The sequence below is a fragment of the Amphiprion ocellaris genome, chromosome 10 (genome assembly GCF_022539595.1).
Source record: "Amphiprion ocellaris isolate individual 3 ecotype Okinawa chromosome 10, ASM2253959v1, whole genome shotgun sequence".
Classification (NCBI taxonomy): domain Eukaryota; kingdom Metazoa; phylum Chordata; class Actinopteri; family Pomacentridae; genus Amphiprion; species Amphiprion ocellaris.
Window position 1 is genome coordinate 24,357,232 of NC_072775.1, and position 22,308 is coordinate 24,379,539.

A 22,308-nucleotide genomic window follows, 5' to 3' on the forward strand; every position below is an offset into this window, starting at 1 on the left:
GAATCTGAAGAAGATATATAATGGCTAAATGCTTTGAATAGTTGAATAGTTAAAACGAGAAAGGGTGGAATGGGCAGAGCTAAAATGTAGCTGTGTTAGACCTCAGAGGAGATGACAAGAATGTAATTCTGGCCATAATGTCTTCACCTGAATGTAAGCTTCACCAATACTGCTGAAAAGGTCCGAGTCAAGCAAAAAATGTGTGAAATTGTAAAAGCCATTCAAATCATCCTATGCTAAAATGATTAAAATCCTTCCATGCAACCAGTCTCAGAAGACCTAAAAAAGGTGTTTGCATATTTGATTTTTTTTAATTCAAAAATCCTTAGGTTAGACTCTCGCAGACCCAACTGACACTCTGTAACCCAACAGCAGAATCTGGCAGTGGGAGACCAGTCATATGAAGGTGACTCCAAGCAGAGAGCATTTTTGCTGAAGAGGACATAAATCCTGTCAGCGAGCAGCATTTACATTCTTAGCATTACTGTCTGTAGCAGAGAGACCTTCAGGGATTCAACAGACATCCCAACTAACTTATTGTTATCTCATCTTAACTGTACACTTTATTACCAACATGTGGCTGTTGATTGTGCAGTTACTTCAGGTCGGGATTGGTTTTGGTAAAAGCCTAGCACAAGCATCTCCAACGTGTCTGGTGGAAGAAGGGCAATACATGTTTGTTGGAGTATCTCAGTCCAGTTGTATTGCTCGTTTGATGGAGGGGAAATCCTCTGTTAATGTAAAAGATTACAACTAAATCTTTGTATATTGCGGAGGAGCTAATTTTTAAATTGCTTTTAGAGTGGCTGAAGGGATTAAGTATTTTATAAGATTAGCTTCAGGTAATCAGTAAATCAGCTGTGACTTCATTGCTAATAACGTCTGGGGGGTTAAAATGACCTTCTGGGTTGGTTCCCTGAGCTGCGACAAGTCTACAGCAACCTTGTATTTAATTCTTTTGGATTACTTTATGCTCACTCAGCAATACTCAAGCCTTGATGCTAAGACTTTAGCATAGGCTGGAAAAAAATGATTTATACTACAAAAATGGGACTCCACCTAATGGTTACTTTAATCTAGAGGTTTTACTTGTCTAAAATATATTTTGTACTTATTAATGTACTTACCGTTCTCTTATCCACCTGTATAGTACACAAGTGCGAACAAGACATCAATAACAGATGTCACAATATCCAAAAACTCAATTGTCAAGTTGGTTGTCTTGTCAAGAAATATTCAAATATGTTACATATATTATAAGCTAATAATAAATGTAAAAATAAGCTAATTCTCAAAACATGAATCAATGAAAAGCTTTACCACTGCCTTTATTTTATTCTGCAGAATCTATTATACTCTAAAAAAAAAAAAGGTATTGTACTTTATAATTTTTATTGCCATTTTGAAGAGAAAAACAACAAAAAAAAACAAGAAAAGCACTCGGAGAGGGCAGTACTCCACCAAGGCTGCTCAGTTGTATGATTTATGACGGATGAAATCTTTCAAAAATTCGTGGTCTGGAGTGGTCGATTTGTAGTAGGATCGCAATCATGTGATCATCAGCAGGCAGCTGACATAGTGTTCACTTGTAGTCATAGTTACAGTGACGTTGTGCCGCTATCTCACAATGATAGAGAAATCTTTAACAAATCTGTGGATCCAGATTATAAGCTGCATCACTGCCAAAATCTAATCAATTGTTCCTTGTGTCATTTCTGACCTTTCCTGAAAATTTCATCCAAATCTGTTAGTCTGTTTTTGAGTAATGCTGCTAACATACAGACAAACAGACAAACCAATGCCGATCATCACATAACTCTGCCAAGGAACACGGCAGAGTTATGTTTACCTTTATATAAATGTTTACCTTTATATACAATCCCATTCTGCCTCTGTCGTACTCAAATTTCAGTCACCTAATTATATATTTGGGGTGTTTCCGCACCTGAATCAAGTGTCTAAGGTTAGAGCCTGGTGCTGTGCATTGTTTAGCTGTGTGATAAAAATTAGTGGGAGTAAAACAATAAACCTGAATTCATTGTTTACCTGCATAAAGGTACAGCATTTCTTCAGACTTCATATGGTGTCATAGAGCTTCCTAACATACGCTACTGTTCAGAAGTTTGGGCTTACTTAGAAAAGTCCTTCTTTTTGAAAGAAAAGCAGGTTTTTTTCCCTAATGAAGATAACATTAAATGAATCAGAAATACAGTCAAGACACTGTTAATGTGGTAAATGACTATTCTAGCTGGAAATGGCTGATTTTTAATGGAATCTCTATACAGGAGTACAGAGGCCCATTTTCAGCAACCATCACTCCTGTTCTAATGCTACATTGTGTTAGCTAATGGTGTTGAAAGGCTCATTGATGATTAGAAAACCCTTGTGCAATTATGTTAGCACATCAATGAAAGTGTGAGTTTTCATGGAAAACATGAAATTGTCTGGGTGACCCCAAACTGTTGAACGGTAGTGTATATTACGAGATGTTAGCGTTTTTTATTTATTTTTGGTAATGTGGAAGAAAAAGAACTCTACCTCCATATTCCAAAACAATGCAAGCTGAAGCTATGGCCAGATGTGTATTCTCTCTCTCTATGAAACCTCGCAAACAAGGCCCACAATGCTTCTGCCTCTCGGTGCTACTGCAGCAGTAGCTTACTGTGCATCTTAATCAAATTGTCATGTCAGACTCCAGCCTTGCATGCCTGCAAGGATGGACGGCTGCTAAAAGAGGATCCGGGCCGTGTCATCCTGTCCTGACCACGCCCACCGCACTGCAGATCAAAAACACCCACGTCTGTCGTCTTAACGTCCGCTAATGGAACACTTTTAATCCATTCATCGTCCACAGATGCTACCGTGTATGCCGGTGACTCAGCGCTGTCCTTCACTCCTGTACAACGCGGTGAATTAGAGGTCGGGAAAGCATCTCTGTCGTGTTGTTTCACCAGTTTTCCAGCCTCGAAAGTAAAACACGTTAGCCCCCCGTTCCTTTAACATACTCATCCAAGCCTTGACTTTAGCAACCAAATAGCCACAGCTGGAAGCAGCACATTCACAGAGAAACCTCACCTCGCCATTATGTTACGCACCGAAAGGCTACCAGGCTAAACCAGAGCGGCATAAAAAAGGAACTTATGTTTCTACCGCGGTTGTCCACTCGACTTTTTTCCGCCTGAGTGAATACAGTAAACGTGTATTTAAATGTTAATTGTCTGTCATCGGCTGCACGGCGACGTGGTGGTCGTGCGGTCAGAATATAGCAAGAGAAGAGGGAATACAGAGAACTGTGCGATATGAAAAGCGGGCATCTCTGCTAAGAAAGCCTCGGCGTAAGGTTAGTAAAGAGAAGCAGCAAAAACAGGGTTATTACCAGTCAAACCGTCCTCCTACAGCTGGGTATGCGAGTTGCATTCGTAGTGGGCTTGTGTTTCCTGACAGCGGTGCTACTCTGCTGCAGTTCCCCTCTCACTGGCCTATCAGACACACTGTGCAGCTCACAGTAGAATTGTGGGATATGAGGACAGCCGGGCATTATTTCAGCACGCACACACACACACCTACACACACACACACACACACACACACACACACACACACACACAGAGAAACACTCACAGTGGTGCAATTAATGGCAAGAGGGTTGTTTTTCGTGTGTAAAGGCTGTGAAAGTCGAGCCTATTTATGGAAATGTAATTAAATGAAACTGAATCAGCGGAAGTACATTTACTCAAGTCATTAGGTACACTTCTGCGGTATTTCTACTAAACATGCTGGTCTAGACAACTATACAGTTAGACCTAATTTATTCAGAGGCATGTCACATTGTAAAAGAAGGGGTTCTGAACAATTTAAGACACTGTAGCTTTACAATTCTACATTTCTACAATTCTACAATTCCATTTAACAGATTGAATTTGCTCTCTTTAAGACAAAATGGCTGTATACCCTCAGCTCTTCCTAGTGGGACCGAATTGCAGTCAGTCAAGGTTCAGATCTCTATTTTTACTTTGAGTTTGATTTTAGAGGTAACTACATTCAGGAATGAACAGTTAGATCAGTCATGGGCATTTGGATAAAGAAATGTGTGCAGAAGGTATTTTTCATCTGTGCTACAATTTAATTTTACAATTTCATTTAGCAGACATTTTTATCCAAAGCGACGTACATCTGATACAACACAAGCAAGGGTCTAGTCAGGAGAAAACAACGTGGATAAGAGCCATAAAGCAAATTCAAGTGTGATAATAGGACCGTGGTGTCTACAGGCAGTGCAGATGTAAGAGGGCTTTATTTGGCAGTCTGTCAAGTGCAAAGGTGTTCAGTGAAGAGCTGGGTTTTTAGTCTTTTCTTAAAGACTGAGAGAGACTGCAGATCGAATAGAGTTTGGTAACTCGTTCCACCACCGGGGACCCCCAGAGGAGAAGAGTCTAGCTATTTAGCTTTAGTAAAGAGAAAAGAAAAAAGGAATGTCATTAACATATGTAACACAATGTCTAACTATCTTACTTTTGTCCTTTCAGCCACAGATACATTTCCCAAACAATACCATTATTACATAATTTTATAATTATAATGTATTACTATCCTATAATGTTGTTTTTATTATATTATATAAAATTGTCAAAAACTAAAACTGACCAAATTGGATAATTAATCCGATTTTCAGACTGTTACTGCCTACAGTTTATAAATTACTGACAAAAACATGACTTTAAGTCAAAATTACCAAATGTAAACACAACCACAAACAACATTTTGATTTTAATTATCTGCACACCAGAACACCTGTACATTTTCAATCATGCCATGTCACAGAAATTTGACTACCTTCAGTCAGCGTGGTGTGCACAGTAAAAAAAAAAAAAAAAAAAAAGAAGGATGCAGAATATTAGATTTTTGCTGATAACCAATATGTTGAATGTTTTCCAACTCATTTTGGCCAATTGCTGATATTATTATGACATATATGTTATGTTCTAATAATATTTCAATTATAAAAATAGCAATTAGATTATGTGGGTCATTGCAGAATTGGAGGACATTTTATGTTCCACCCATCAAATTTCAAATAATCCATGTACAAAATACTAAAACATGCAGTTGTTGTGTAAATTTACTTGTCCTGAGACCAGATCTCAAAAAAAAAAAAAAATAGGAGAAAGAATGTTTGACAATATTTTTTAAAATACCAAACAAGTCTGGAGTTTCCCTTAGAATGTCATTTTTGTCTTGTCCCACCCCTCTGATGACCAAATTGAATCTTAAATAAAATAGTTAAAATGAAATTTAATTCTCCTTTTCGGGTATTATTCTTTTCATTGATGTCTCTTGTAATTGTGAAAAAAGATAATGTTTTAAATAATTATTATGCATGGAATGTGTGTCCCACCACATGCACCCAACCCTGTTAGCATAACCTTTTTAACTGGCAGAAGAAGAAGAAAACAGTGAATCACATCATGATATGCTGGAATTAACATCGGTTTTCCAAAAGAATGGGTAGAGCAAAGCTATGTCCTCTCCTCTATTTTTCATATTTTCATAACATTGTCGGCCTTGATTGAATGTCTCTCTCTACCTCATGCAGCCCTGTTATGCATATTATCAGGATAAGACAAATTCTTTTTACTTTGTTCCATCAGTGAGTTTGTCCTCTTGGTCAGCAGTAACAGTTAGCTAAATATCTAGCTTCTACTCCTAAGAAAAAACTAACATTAGCATTGATTAGCAACCCTGTTACTGTGATTAGAGTAGGGTTAGCAAACAACAAATAAACATGGAATGAAAAATGGTACCACTGATGTGTAAGCTGAGCCAATCAAGCCTTTGATAGTTTATTACCTATTATTGATGAATATGTAGCACAAAATTGTATAAGAGAAGGTTCATTTTTCAAAAATTTTGAAGCCCAAATGAACTCCAGTTGTGGAATGACCCTTATCAGCTGAGCTGCAATAGATTCAACTCTTCAACACCATACAATGTAGTGAAAATGAGCTAGCTTTGACCAGCCACTTTGCTATAAAATGGTTTTTGCAAGTTATTGCATGAGTAACAATAATCTGACAATGCTGACAGGACAGTGATGCTGCACAATGAACACTTTGCTTTTATGTACACTTTACTATACACTTTACACTTTGGAACAATGTTAGATATTTACTTTGTAGTACAGGATCTGAATACTACAACTCTACAGTTGTCCAGTTTCATTTAGCAGATGCTTTTATCCAAAGTGATATACATCTGAGAGTAGATACAACACAAGCAAGGATCTAGTTAGGAGAAAACAACCTGGACAAATGCCATAAAACAATACTACTTTCAGCACAGAGTTTGGTACAAATTACTAGAACTGTTGACGCTGAATCTTATTCAGACTTCTCAAAGACAACATGACTGTATCCACTGCTTTATCATATTCTTCCACGCCATGTTAAAACCAGCAAATAGTGAGTACATGTATATAATGACTCAAAAACACATCTGCTGCCCCCTACTTGTGTGTGTGTGTGTGTGTGTGTGTGTGTGTGTGTGTGTGTGTGTGTGTGTGTGTGTGTGTGTGTGTGTGTGTGTGTGTGTGTGTGTGTGTGTGTGTGTGTGTGTGCGCAAATACAGACATGAAAGCAAGGATTTAATTAGAGTCTGGGTTGTTCCCTCTCAGGATATTTGGGGTTGGCCTCCTGCCTCCCAGTGGGAACTTGACCCAACTTGGTCACCCATATGACTTTTATTTCATCTAATTGCTTTCATGCTCAAGTAGTAACCCTTACTGAACACTACGCAAACATAAACCTTCAGTCATGGATGATGTGGCTTAAGAGAATTTTCTAATGTAGATGGATACAAATTCCGTAAATACTGACAGTGACTTAAAGACATGTTTTGCAGATGGTAGACAATAAATTTAATAAGTTGCACAGTGCAGCTCTTATATACAATGGCCAGACAGGTGACTTCATTTAGTCTTCAGCTAATTGTAGCAAAGTTTGTAAAATATGCCTAATAACAACAAAATGTTTTACTGCCGTGTAGCTATGTTAATAATTTCCCGTTCTGTATTTTTTTGCCATTTCTCCCCAGCTGGATTCTTTCACTTCCCCTTTCATTTCATGTTGTTGAATCACAGACGTTATTGTAATGATAAACGTTGTTTATAGACACGAAAAAAATTGTCATGTGCGTTACCACAGTGAAGCTCTCTGAGAAGACATGGCAGTAAGAAGTGACTACAATGTCTTTCCTCTGTCTGGCCAAACAATAGTTATCTACATTTAGAGCAGGTGGAGTCTGGTACGGTATTGTCATGGCCCGACTGATCGTCTCAGACATTGCTCATCAGAGGCTGTCTGGCCAGTGGGTGGTGACTGTGTGACTGCAGTAAACAATCTTAAAGTGGAAATGAAGGGCTACATACTAGCTTGTCTTTGTAGGAAATATCAATGCTCATATACTTGTATTGTAAAAAATACAGTGTAGGTTAGTTTGGCAATGTATTTGATGTGCAGATATTAAGTCATGCTAATTTCATCTTAAATGTTACTTGGAGGAATCAGGGATCAACCAGTGCAACCACTACTGTTCAAAAGTTTGGGCTCACTGAGAAATGTCCTTATTTTTGAGAGAAAAGCAATTTTTTTCAGTAAAGATAATATAAAATTAATCAGAAATACAGTCTTGATATTGTTAATGTTGTAAATGACTATTCTAGCTGGAAACGTCTGATTTTTAATGGAATATCTACACAGGGGCATAGAGGAATATTTCCAGCAGCCATCACTCCTGTGTTCTAATGCTACATTGTGTTAGCTAATCATGTTGAAAGGCTAATTGATGATTAGAAAACCCTTGTGCAGTTATTTTAGCACATGAATAAAAGTATTAAAAAGAGTTTTCATGGAAAACATGTAATTGCCTGGGTGACCCCAAACTTTTGAACGGTAGTGTATGTTTCAGGGTGCTCATGGTAACAAATGCAGTAGGAGAACAGCTGAACCAAGTTCTGTGACCTTGACACTACCAGCCACTCTCCTTATTCCTTCTTTCATCTTTGATGCTAAGAGGTAACTCTCATGATATTTTGGGCAGTTTGATAGTGAAGTTTATATTACGTTCTGTACGAACTTGATGCTAGTCTGCAGCCAGTTTTATGGAATATGCAAATGGAGGAGTTAATTGGTGTGTGGCTCTATCTATTCTCAATTCTACTCGATCAGATTGGATATTCGGATGTATGTGTCTTTTGTATCATGTTTAGTTTGTCAGATATCTCTAGTTTTGCTGCTTGGTTGCATTGCTTTGTTGTCAGTCCATAGCACAAGGCAATGAGCTAATAGTGGAGGACATCACTTCTGTTTTCAGTCTGCTATCCCATTCTCTCTTCCCTTTACCCTCACCCTAATCACTGGAGGCAGATGGTCGCTCTGTCTGAGCCTGGTTCTGCCAGTTTGGTTTCTTCTCAGTAAAAGGCAGTTTTTTCTTCCCGCTGTCACCAAAGAGTTGCTGAAAAGGGATGCTTGTAAAACATTGGATTTGTTGGGGTTTTCTCTATAAATTTGGACGGTCTTCACTTTACTATATGAAGTCCCTTGAGATGACATGTGTTGTGAACTGGAGCTATTCAAATAAAACCTAAATGAACTGAACTGGATGAGTGTAGTGTTGATTTTCAAATAGTAGCAAAAGTATTAGCAATCCTTTCACAGAACCAAGAGTCTTTAAATTTAATGTGAAGAAATCAAATGCAAAGAAAAGTCAGCATAAAAAGCAGGCTCTGGTTAGTGTTTACATTCCTTTAAAAATCACAATAACTTTCAGGAAGAACTGCTTTCTAATCACTAATCTAATCACTATGTAGATGAGTAAACATGTGGAAACATAACAGTCACACACTTGGGCTTTCTCTTGAGTGAAACTGACCGTGGCAGTCAAAACAGAAAAACATGAATGCATACATCACTTATCTTCGGATTTCTTTAAATCAGTATGTAATATAGAACATCCAGTGCAGTCAGCAGAAAAACACTAAAATGCAAACTGTTGATGGCTGTCTGATATGTTTAGATCATAGCACCATCATCTGTGTTTTATTAGCAATCCATGGGAGGTATAAATTTAATGAAAAAAAATTACAGATAGCTGATGCTAAGGAAATGGTTGCATCACTCTGACTTCTACACAGATATCTGGTGTCTGATGTTCTTTCTTCTCTGTATGTATAGTAGCTCACAGATAAGTCGGAGTGCACACGTATGACTCCTTGAGTTTCCAGAACATCCCTTGGTCAGCAGAATGATTAATGCCACACAGGACAGACAACATGTGATCTCTGGACTCTACTTAGTTTATGTGGCTGCTTAACTCTTCACTTTTTTCTGCTGAGTACAGACACTAAGTTCCTGTGCAGCTCATCATCTGCTCTAAAGCCTGACTTTGAACTGAGTTAACCTCAAAACCTTGTCATTTCTCAGTATTATCAAAATTGGACAACACAAATGTATGTGTTAACTGCAATTCTGGCACTGTCTCCTCTTTTACTGAATTTAAAACTTTAAATGGGAAAGAAGTTGGATTTAACTGAGCTCCTCCTTACGCAGCATTTTGCTTCTAATTAAAGTTTAATTTAACAAAAGTAAATTAAATGCATTAATTTCAAATCAGTAGTCATTAAAAGGTAATTCTGCAATCCTGAGCTTTGGGAGAGAAAAAATATTCAACTAATAACCAGCAAATCTTGATAAGTATGAATATGTGTATATGCTTGTTCTCTAAAATCAGCAACCTTATGAACCTCATTACAGCAATCTAATTTCCAGGGCTACAGCTAGAGCAAGCAAGCTGGCACTTCATCAGTACATAATTATGTTGAAGCATGTATATATGGCAAATAGCCCATGTGATCCAATTTAAAAATAAATAAATAAATAAATCCATGCCAGCTTTCTCTGCCCTCCCTGCGGTCTAAGGGAAAAATAATTGCTACACTAACAGGATCTCTGCCTGAACACAGAATTACATTTTGTCTCTGGTCTTTCACGCACTTAACTCACTATACTAGATGATGTACACTGCATTTACACTAAGCTATGTCATCCTGAAATGAAGTCATGTCCAGTGATAGCATTCTCAGGCTGATGTTTCAGTCTAGTTCCATTGTTCAGACTATAAATGAATTATTAATAGTTGAGAGTTTATTATTATTTTTTAATTATTATCATGTTAACTGCAGCTGCAAGTTACACTATGAACTGAATGACCCCAGAGTGAATATGCTCCAACAAGCTTCACCTCTAACTGGTCAAGGCTACCATCCCCTGCTGCCTGGCTCCACTCAGCTGAAAATGCCTTCACTCCCAAAAGGCTGCAGGTCAGCCAGCATACATGCTAAATTACAGTCTGATTTTGACACTTCAAACTCAGTCAAAGCTCTCAAATCAACCCCCTACCTTGACCATGACTTCATCATACTGCATTATTAGGAAACTCTGTCTTTTCAACTTTGGTTTCCTTTTATGTAAAGCCAAGGACACAGACTGCAGATTAACGTGAAAAGAAATTAAGATGCTGAGGAGCATGCCCTTCACGTTTTCTGCAAGTAGCAAGCACATCTTATCTTGAAGAATCATAAATGTGGTGTGTAGTTCTAACCTTTGACAGTCATATCCTAATGATTTTAGTCTTCGAGTGATTGTGAATGAAGCACTTCTAGGGAGGGGCAGCGTACGTGGAGCATGGGTTGAAAAAAATCTGTATGTAAAATCACACTTTCCTTATAGCAAAGTTCCTTATTTCTGTGGATATCGGTATTTATTAGAGGAGAACTATCTAAATGACAAGGTGTCCTGAACAGAACATGTAGTGATAGAGATAGGGACATTATATTTTGACAAGTTCATCCAAACTAAAAGTACATGTCTATATCTAACTCTTGCTAAGGCTTTGTACAGCGTTCTTTTAATCTATACCCAAGAGCACATCCAGCTTTTACATAGTATGTCGTTACATCTAAACCCAAATGAACAACAATCAGTATGTACACTGAAAACAAAATCAATAATAAGACATGGCTTTATGAAAGGAATGTGGTACACTTCAGACAGTGACTGAACTGTTTGCAAAATGAGTGTTTAGGGTTGCTGGTAGGCACATTGTGTTACCTTTGGACAAAGCTAGGCTAGCTATTTCTGACTGTTTCCGGTCTTTGTGCTAAGCTATGCTGACCACCTGGTGGCAATAGCTTCATTTTCCCTAAAATGACTTGAGATCTGTTTAGGAATCTTGAAATCTAACTCTCAGCAAGAAAGTGAATGAGCCCATTTATCAAAATGTTGAACGATTCTTCAAAATCTACTGAATGCAAAAATTTTCTGTCAATTAATTAAACAAATAAAGGGGACAAAATGCAGTTGGGATTAGTTTAAGCTGCATCACTGCTTGTAGCAACACTCTGGGGAAACCCGATGGCTTAACAATAATGTTTTTGATTATAAACAAAAGTTCCACCACATCTGAGAAGGACATGAAAGATGAATCTCTTCGCTCCACTATAAATATCTCATAACTGTCAAGGTGTAGAAACCAGGGGCTGCAGCTTTATAAGGTAAAGGCAGCTCCATATCATTCTCAAGTGATCAGGCAGTGCTGGGAGATAACAATACTCTCAACAAGCTTATCGTTCCACTCAACAAGATTGAGTCCTAGAGGGTATGTCCCCCAGGCCCCGAAGACAACAGCACTGCACTCACGTGTCAAGCTCAGCTCACTTTAATGGACGCTAAACTACTGTACACCTGAGGGCGAGAAAGCTGTGACGAATGGCTTCATTTGCATTTTACATACAAAAATAATGAGTTAACACTAAGGCTCCTTAGGAACTTTGGTTGATGGTCACAAATATGTGATGGTCTGAACTCGGGGGACTTGCTTCTTGGCTATATGCTTCAGATAATACAACACATTTGAATGTACACCCACTTGTGTGGTCAAGACAACTTGCTGGAGTTGAAACTGAGAATCAGAATGGGGAAGAAAGGAGATTTAAGTGACTTTGAACGTGACATGGTTGTTGGTGCTGACACCAACAACCATGTCAGGCTGCTCTGAGTATTTCACAACTGCTGATCTACTGGGAATTTCACACACAACCATCTCTAGGGTTTACAGTGAATGGTCCGAAAAAGAGAACATATTCAGTGTGCAGCAGTTGTGTGGATGAAAATGCCTTGTTGATATAAGAGGTCTGAGGAGAAAGGGCAGACTAGTTGGAGATGACAGAAAGGCAACAGTAACTCAGTTAACCACTGGTTACAACCAAGGAATGCAGAATACCATCTCTGAACACACAACACGTCCAACCTTGAAGAAAATGGGCTACAGCAGTAGAAGACCACACCGGGTGACACTCCTGTCAGCTAAGAACAGGAAACTGAGGCTACAATTCACAAAGGTTCACAAAAATTCAACAATAGAAGATTGGAAAAACGTTGCCTGGTCTGATGAGTCTCAATTTCAGCTGCGACACTCAGATGGTCAGAATTTGGCGTAAACAACATGAAAGCATGGATCCATATTGCCTTGTATCAACGGTTCACTCTGGTAATGGTGGTGCAATGGTGTGGGGGATATTTTCTTGGCACACTTTGGGCCCATTAGTACCAATTGAGCATCATTTAAACACCACAATATACCTGAGTATTGTTGCTGACCATGTCTAACCCTTTGTGACCACAGTGTACCCATCTTCTGATGGCTACTTCCAGCAGGATAATGCACCATGTCACAAAGCTCAAATCATCTCAACATGACATTGAGTTCGCTGTACTCCAGTGGTCTCCACAGTCACCAGATCTCAATCCAATAGAGCACCTTTGGAGCCAACAAATAAGCAGCAACTGTGTGATATTATCATGTGAATATGGAGCAAAATCTCTGAAGAATGTTTCCAACACCTTGTTGAAAGCATGCCACAAAGTATTCAGACAGTTCTGAAGGCAAAAAGGGGTCCAACCTTTTACTAGCGTGTACCTAATAAAGTGGCCAGTGAGTGTCTGTTACACATATGTTGTAGGAAATAACCTTTTTCTAAGAAAACATTAAAAAAAAGACTTGAGAAAATTATTGCCAGATTAACTGATTAACATAATTGTAATTTTCCCCATAGTACATAGTACAACAATATTCCAAATACTATGTCACTTTTGCAGCAGCGAATATGATGGAATTTAGAGCAAAAATATATGGATTTAAGTTGTAATAAGTCCCTTGGCTAAGCCCTTTCATTCCAAAGAAAGTGCGCAGGCATTACTTGACTTTACTCCAACCTTTGCAATTCTTATCACTGAATTGTGATAATGACAGAGATTTGCAGACTATTTCTTTGAACCTTTAACCCCTTATTTCTACACACACACGGCCCTTCCACAGTCTCCAGTCCATCACACAGCACAATGAGTCACAGCATCAAAGAGCAGTAGTAAAACAATGTTTTCTCCTGCAGCAAAATGCAAGCGCTATTGATCATGAACTAGCCTGACACAAGCATTGATTTGAATTCCTAAGGTGAATGGACAGAGATTTTATCACCAGCAACATTGCATCAAAACAACAGTAGGAAATCTCTCCTAGAGCCTCTAAAAGCTGCTTCAACGACTCTTTCCTTGAGCCACAGACATGAGATTTAGTCTTGTTATGTCATCCTGTATGAAGTGCAGAGGTGCCGAACAGAAGGTATGAAATTACATAACATTTCAACGGTTTCCTGACTCTCAGAAGGCAACATCGGGGTCACATAGTGATATCTGATGGACTGTTTAATCCTAACATCTTAACAGCACAGACCTGACACCTGGAGACGCATACAGTTTTAACACGTGCTGCATTATGTTTAAGTCAGAATTAGGAAATTACTGGCCGCTAGCCCATAATTACAACCTTGCTGTATTCCAGTGATCCCACTTGGAAAAACCAGGCAAGAAACTTGGTCACCCACAAAATTGAAATTCTTCTCCATGTTGCAGCTGGCATCGTATAATTTACAGTATGTATGACAATGTTTGTTGGCAAGCCTTTAAGTAAAGCTTTTCATTCTGATTTTACAGGGATGTTATTGTGATATTAAAACTTTTAAAAATATGGTATTGTTTCCAGTGTATGCCACAGGCTCACTTACTGTTAGAAAAGAGCATTTTTGGAACCTCTCTTCTAGAAATATTGCTTTTCCTGAAAGGAATTCCACCGTAGAAGCCCTGAAAATGTTACTTCTCAACAATTTTTTTTACTACGATTGACATAATGCTGTATGACAACCATTTAGACTCTGAAAAGGATGAAAAAGGTGATTTAACTATGATATGAGGAAAATAAGAATCTGATTACACTTTGTGAATCATTTGATCACCATCAATCAAATCTGGTCAAAATGAACCCACATGTACTCAGTCCCAGTGAAGAGGGAAATTATCGGATTTTGAAAGTTCGACTTTAAATAAATAATACCAGTTTTTACATTAGCTTTATGGAGCTTTGTGGTCGGCTAATTGTTTAGCATTTCATGTTTCAGTTGTCTTTCACAGTTCTTATAACACTGTTTCATATTGCAGCAGTATGAAACTGGTAGAGGCCAAAAACAGAGCTAGAAGACAGATAATAACGCACTTATATATGCCTAATGACAAAACGAGAACTCCAATATGCACAAACTGTTTGCTAACTAGTTGGATTTCTAGAGCTCTAAGGGGCACTTCAAGAGTCACCTGCAAAGTGGAAAAAGTTCCACATTTTTGACTTAGTTATTTCTTTACAATGCAATCTGTGAGTTTTGTTTCATGGCCAGCTACACTGGAGTACAATTTCTAGAAGCAGTCAGACAGTTTTATCCCGAGGTGTCGCTGTTGTTGGTCCCAGCTCTCTGCATAGAAAACTGTAATTTATCTATGACACACATGGAATGACTTAACACTAGCTCTCGTGTCAGTGTGTGGTATAACAAACAAGAAATACATTTTGCATACATGGTTATCTTAAAAGTGAAGTCCTTATAACTGCAAATCTCCAGCTTCAGCTAATGCTACCAATCGTCCATAGAAGCATGCAGGACGGTACACACCACCACCAACAAATGGACATGACCAGTCCCACGGACTTTGGCCAGCTTTATCTCTCTGGTCTTGTACACTCACCGTCATCTTTTAAACTCATAAACCTGGCAAAACCACTGAACTGCAAAATTGACCATGTGGCTCTATAAAACACGTTGCATATTAATATATGTTTTTTATATATATATATATATATATATATATATATATATATATATATATATATATATATATATATACATACATACATACATACATACATACATACATACATACATACATACATATATATATATATATATATATATATATACATACATACATACATACATACATACATACACGTACGTACGTACGTACGTACGTACGTACATATATATATATATATATATATATATATATATATATATATATATATATATATATATATACACATACATACATACATATATATATATATATATATATATATATATATATATATATATGCGCCTATAACAATAGATTTCAAACGTGACTTTAATGCAGCCATATGGACCTTTTGCCAATGATGAGCTGAATGTGTAGTCAGACTCTATGAAAGAGAATGTTAAAACAAAAAGCATATTGTCCTTTGATTCATTCGCATTTCTATTTTGAGGAGACTCGAAGCGGAAACGCATGCTGTGACAACTTCCCATTTTGAACTGTGTGCCTGCACCCAGCACACTTTTTATCAGGTGTGTGTGGATCATTGTGTCTGTCAAGGAATACCAGTAGTGCTTTCTCAGCAGTTCTACGAAGATAGAAATGGGTGAAGAAACTTACTGACAAAAATGCTGATAAAGTATGTATGGAGATGTAAACATGACAGAACACAATCAACACTTTTTAAGATCCTTCAAATGAAGTGGCATGTAGAAATCTGAATTATTGAATGATTTGTTTAGTATTCTAACACCAGGGAAGCAAAGAAAGAATTGGTTTTGACCTTTTTTTGAAGTTAATTTTTGCTTTAAACAGCTGTGTCCACCATTTTTGCAGTAGCCAGTGTTGTTAGATTTTTTAAAATAGCACAAGGCTTTGCCCGGTGAAAATGAATTAACTTTGTGGGCCATTCCAGAATTGGAGGACATTTGTGTAAATTTACTTGTCCTGAGACCAAATCTAAAAATAAAAAATAAAATTAAAAAAAACTAGGAGAAAAGAATGTTTGAAAATATTTGGAAAAATGCCACATAAGTCTGGAGTTCCCCCTAAACTGCCATTTTTTCTCTTGTCTCACCCCTCTGATGACCAAATTCAATCTCAAATAAAACAGTTAAAATGAAACCTAAACCTATTTTTTTTTTGTATTATTTTTTTCATTGATGTCTCTTGTAATTGTGGGATTTTTTTTTCCAATCATTTAAGAATTAATATGCATGGAACGTGTGTCCCACAACATGCACCCAACCCTGTTAGCATAACCTTTTTAGATGGTAGAAGAAGAAAACAGTGAATCACACGATACGTTGGAAATAACATCATCAGTTTTCCAAAAGAATGGGTAGAGCAAAGCTATGTCCTCTCTTCTATTTTTCATATTTTCCTAACATTGACAGCCAAGAACTGAATGTCTCGCTCTACCTCATGGAACCCTGTTATACATATTATCAGGATAAGACAAATTCTTATGACTTTTTTCTTTACTTTTTTCCATCAGTAAGTTTGTCCTCTTGGTCAGCAGTAACAGCTTCTATTTCTGAGAAAAAGCTAACATTAGCATGGATTAGAAACCCTGTTACTGTGATTAGAGTAGGGTTAGCAAACAAATAAAACATGGTACCATTGATGTGAAAGCTGAGCCAACCAAGCCTTTGATAGTTTATTATCTATTACTGATGAATATGGAGCAGAAAATTGGAAAAGACAAGGTTTATTTTTCAAAAATATTGAAGCCCAAATGTCCTCCAATTGTGGAATGACCCTTCATAGTGACACTGTCTTATGTTGAACCCTTAATTCTGCCACTTTAAATGTATTTAGTGTTGACCAGAAACTAATGAGTGTAGTAAACATTACTTTAACTACTGTAAATTACTACTGTGTATAGTTTTGTGTGTTGCACCTTTGTGCACTCACCGTTTCACATTCCATGTTAGCAGGAAACGCAGCAGGTCACGTTGTGGTGGAGAGGCCGGTTATTGCAACAGAAAGACAAATGAAAAATGAAAGAGGACATTACTGATGTATTGTGTAATAGTCTGGGAGATAAACATTCCCGGTGTTAACAGCCCGGACTGCACTTAAATGCTAATCAAAATACGCACAGAGACATAACATATTATCATCTGTTCACGTCTAGTGTCTTTTTCGGCCGCACAAACTAAACAAGACATAGTTTTAAACACAAGTGAGCACTCTACCTGAGTCTGTAGAGAGGAGAGCCAAACTTCACACACAGCAGCTGTAAACACGGAGCGTTATCAGAGACCTGCAGCTCGTCTGACTGCCAAGGATCAGACACCTGTAAGCGCCTGCCTTGGGAAACCTTCCCAGAGACGGGACGGCCTAACCCCGCCCCCACAACCGAAAAAACGGCCCCCCATCCTACCACTAAGCGGACACGCCCACGCCAACAACCGGCATAGAGCCAGTGCCACCTGCTGGCAGCTTGCAGGAGGAGGATTGTTTGATCATCATCATTCTGCCACATGGCCGCTAGAAGGCCCCGTTGTGCTGATCTACGCTGGATGCTCTTGTGATGAGTCTGCAAAGCACTGCTGATTTTTTAACTGAGCTTATAGGCGGCGTTGACAACACGTGCTGCAATGGTAAATTCAGTCGTGGATGCATTCTCCTTTAAACCCTGTCTTTAAAAGTAACAAAATTCAAATATGTATTTACACCAATAGAAGTACAAGACCTGCATTCATGTGGCTGAAGGAATCGTATGAGCACAGTGCACAGCGTTACAGTGTTTTTTAAAATGCTTTTTGTCTTTGTTTTGCATGTTTGTATTTTTATATATGTGTTTAGAATGCATTTTAATGTTATAGTTCATGGGACTGGAGCTATTTTTCAATATATCATATCACTGTATTGTTTCTTAGTTTAAATTTATACCAGTTACATATACACTACCCTTCAATAGTTTGGGGTCACTTAGACATGTCCTTATTTTTGAAAGAAAAGCTGTTTTTTTCAATGAAGATAACATTAAATGAATCAGAAATACAATCTAGACATTGTTAATGTGGTAAATGACTATTCTCGCTGGAAACGGCGGATTTTTAATGGAATATCTCCATAGGGGTACAGAGGAACATTTCCAGCAACCATCACTCCTGTGTTCTAATGCTACATTGTGTTAGCTAATAGTGTTGAAAGATTAATTGATGATTAGAAAACCCTTGTGCAGTTATGTTAGCACATGAATAAAAGTGTGAGTTTTCATGGAAAACATGAAATTGCCTGTGTGACCCCACACTTTTCAACTGTAGTGTACATTTTATAATGCTAAAAAAAAAATCCTGCCCTAATTTCTAAAACAAATGCCAAAATAATGAATTGCTGCACAACAGTTCATAAGTGTTCTTAGGTGGTTTCCCAAAATAATGTGCTGGGAAAAATGCTTACTGTTAAAGACCCCATCTGGTGAAAATAACGTTTTTTTACCCATGTTAATATCCATCCATTATATTATCTATACACCGCTTAATCCTCATTAGGGTCGCAGAGGGGGTGGAGTCTGTCCCAACAGACTTGATGATGAAGGCAGGGGATACTCTGGACAGGTCACCAATCTATCACAGGAATACACGTAGAGACAAACAATCACACTCACATTCACGCCAAAGGACAAATTAGAATCACCAGTTAACCTCAGCATGTTTTTGGATGGCTGCACAGTGGCGTAGTGGTTAGCACTTTCGCCTTGCAGCAAGAAGGTCCCTGGTTCACGTCCCGGCTTTCCCGGGATCTATCTGCATGGAGTTTGCATGTTCTCCCTGTGCATGCGTGGGTTTTCTCCGGGTACTCCGGCTTCCTCCCACAGTCCAAAAATATGCTGAGGTTAATTGATCATTCTAAATTGCCCGTAGGTGTGAATGTGAGAGTGATTGTTTGTCTTTGTATGTGGCCCTGCGACAGACTGGCGACCTGTCTAGGGTGTCCCCTGCCTTCACCTGAGTCAGCTGGGATAGACTCCAGCCCCCCCCGCGACCCTAGTGAGGATTAAGCGGTGTATAGATAATGGATGGATGGATGGATGTTTTTGGACTGTGGGAGGAAGCCGGAGTATCTGGAGAAAACCCACACATGTACAGGAAGAGCATGCAAACTCCATGCAGAAAGATCCTGGGAAGACCAGGACGCGGACTGGGGATCTTCTGGCTGCAAGGCAAAAGTGCTAACCACTACACCACTGTGCAGGACCCCATGTTAATGTTTCCTGACAAAATGTTGTTTATAATACGCTGAAGGACATATGAGCAAAACAAGCAGTCAGTGCCGTGGCTGAACATTTCTGTCTTTAAACTATAGTGTACCAATGACAGGCTCACAAACACAAACACATAACAAATCTAAGGAGCCAATCCTGCCAATTTGCGGGGTAGGGCTGTCTGTATCTTTATTCCTCTTCAGAATCAGTGTCTGGTATGGCCAAACTAATGCTAATTTTAATATTTTTAATTGCCATTGTGTTGCACAGAATATTTTAATAGCACTGGAGGAAAGTTGTGAGCTGATGTGCAGACAGTGGTGAGGGGTGGGTGGAAAGAAAGGGTCGAACTTCATAACGCTGCGCACTCTAGAGGTACATCTAAGACATTCTAAGGCAGGAACGGATCATTTTCATAGAAAAGAAAACTTCTAAATATGTAACTTTGATGCACAAAGATGAGTTTTTGTGGCTAAATCACTGACAAGAGAAGGACTCTAAACATATTTTCTTCAGAATTGCAGTACGGTATGATAAAATGTGTGTAATTGTACAATAAATGACATGTATAAAGTAGCAAAAAAACAGAAGTAGTAATATACGTAGTACAGTGCTTAAATAAATGTACTGTATCAGCCAGACTAGGAACCTCTTGAGCACCCTTGTTGCTCCAAGAAGCACAGTTAACCACTTTGTAAGGTACAGAGCTTTATGGGAAGCATTTCCAGTATTGGCAGTATAAGCACATAAAGAAAGGGGGTATGTTTTTGGGAAAGATTTCCCTCAGCGGGACCAGAGAAACATCAACAAATGCAAATACTTACACATAGGGAATCCTTGAAGGCTTTGTTGAGTGTAAAATTGATTTGCAGTCATCAGGTCTCAGCCCAGAACAATGTGCCTGACAGTGTTCCATTGAAAAATACACATGTTCCTTCACCCATCTATTGAGAAATTACTAAGAAGATAGTTCCATGTACAAAGTTAAAAAAAAAAACACGTTTTGCCACAAAATATACAGAAAATGTCTAAGGATCGAGAAGTGGGATATCAATTAAGAGGAAATTACAACTTCAAAATTAACAAAATATATACAAACAGAAAATATTCTGTATTTCTTTCTGTGTGGTAAGAGTCTGGAACAGTTTGGGTGAGGAGATCAAGCAATATCCAAAAATGAAACAGTTTAAAACAAAATATAAAGATAATGTTTTTACAGTGAGGGTGTGACAGTCACTGGGTATGCACAGGTTACTGGTATTACTCCGCCAAGGAACACGGCAAAGTTTTGTGACAATTGGTGTATGTTTGTCTGTTAGCAACGTTACTCAAAAATGGAATAACGGATTTAGATGAAATTTTCAGGGAAGGTCAGAAATGAGACAAGGACCAAGTGATTAGATTTTGACAGTGATGCGGCTTATAGTCTGGATCCACGGATTTGTTAAAGATTTCTGTATCATTGTAAGATTAGCAGCATCGCATCACTGTAACCATGACAAGTGAACACTACGTCAGCTGCCTGCTGACGATCACATGATTGTGATCCTACTACAAATCCACCGTGATGGACTTATTGGGACTTATCTGTTGGAAATGATACAAGGAACAACTGATTAAATTGTGGGGGTGTTTCTGAGTCCCATCAATTCCTGCCGCCCGCTACAGGAGGTCCTCGACTTACATCTGTTCCTACAGATGTCGATTTTCACTGTAAGTTGGAACTCCGGTGAAAACGTACATAAAGCCGTTACATCCATCACGATATCGATCAGCTATTCGGAAAAGTTGTGTTCGGAGCGCTTTATTCTATCTAATTTCACTTCCATAGAGATGGCTTTCCTGTTCTTCGGCACATCAGAAGAGTCTGACTTACGCTTGGGAGTCATAATGAAGGGCAAAAAGTTAGCGAATGAAGCACAATCCAAGGTGGCGTACAACCAGAGAATGGAAACAAAGCCGTCTTATCGTGCCGCGTGACAATGTATTCATCCACTCCGCTCACCAACTAGTTCCACGCAACCAGTTCTGACGTAACGATGAAACGCTGTAGGTCGAGGACGTCGTAAACCGAGGACTCCCTGCTACATATTTAGGTCACACGAATCGGTAGCCGTACATAACGTACACATGTAGAACACACACCTGTACTCAGCACAAGGTCATTGTGTTTGTGGGTACATTTATATTTATATTAAATAGACACATTCTATGTTGCAGTGATTTCTAATCATCAATAACTAATAAACAAATGCTGCATTTCTTTAAAAAAAAAAAATGCTGCTTTTCTAACAATGCCACATGGGGGAATGAACAGCCTTGGTGGAGTATTGGACTCTGAGAATTTTTCTAGTATTTTTATCTAGTATTTTTCTCGTTTCTAGTTATTATTATTATTATTATTATTATTATTATTATTATTATTATTATTATTGTTTATATATGGTCGTATTTTGAAGAAGCAGGAACAATAGATTTACAATCATTTGCTTAAAGAGAAGGGGTGGGATTAGATAAGTTTCGACTTCTTCCCACTCCTTTTTGAACAAGTTATTGTCTTTTGTTGTTTTCTTTTTTTCCCCTGAAATGTTGAAAATAAACTTTCAAAAATCAAAAAATCAAACCAAATCAGATAGTTGTGAAGGTCACTTAGAGACCACTGGTCTCAGTTCAGTTTGCCCAGATAATGCAACATCAATACCACTGCAGTGTTTTCCTGTAATGAGAAGCACTGCTACACCAAAAGACACAGTCTACACCATCAGCATGTTTGCCGCACACTTAATTAGACATAGTCCAACA

General features: G+C 38.3%; 1 protein-coding gene across 16 annotated transcripts in view; it reads right to left on the minus strand.

Annotated features, from left to right (window-relative positions):
* The window catches only part of LOC111576972 (band 4.1-like protein 3), a 66,234-nt gene extending 48,596 nt beyond the window's left edge, over window positions 1-17,638 (minus strand). For 10 of the 16 annotated variants that reach the window (XM_023282978.3, XM_023282991.3, XM_023282980.3 and 7 more), the window contains exon 1: window positions 3,377-3,535. The gene's annotated coding sequence lies outside the window, so the exon portion shown is untranslated. Of the gene's footprint in view, window positions 1-3,376; window positions 3,536-17,204; window positions 17,365-17,488 lie in introns of those variants that run through there. The other 6 variants (XM_023282989.3, XM_023282988.3, XM_023282990.3 and 3 more) reach the window with 3 other exon arrangements.
* Window positions 17,639-22,308: the final 4,670 nt, after the last annotated feature.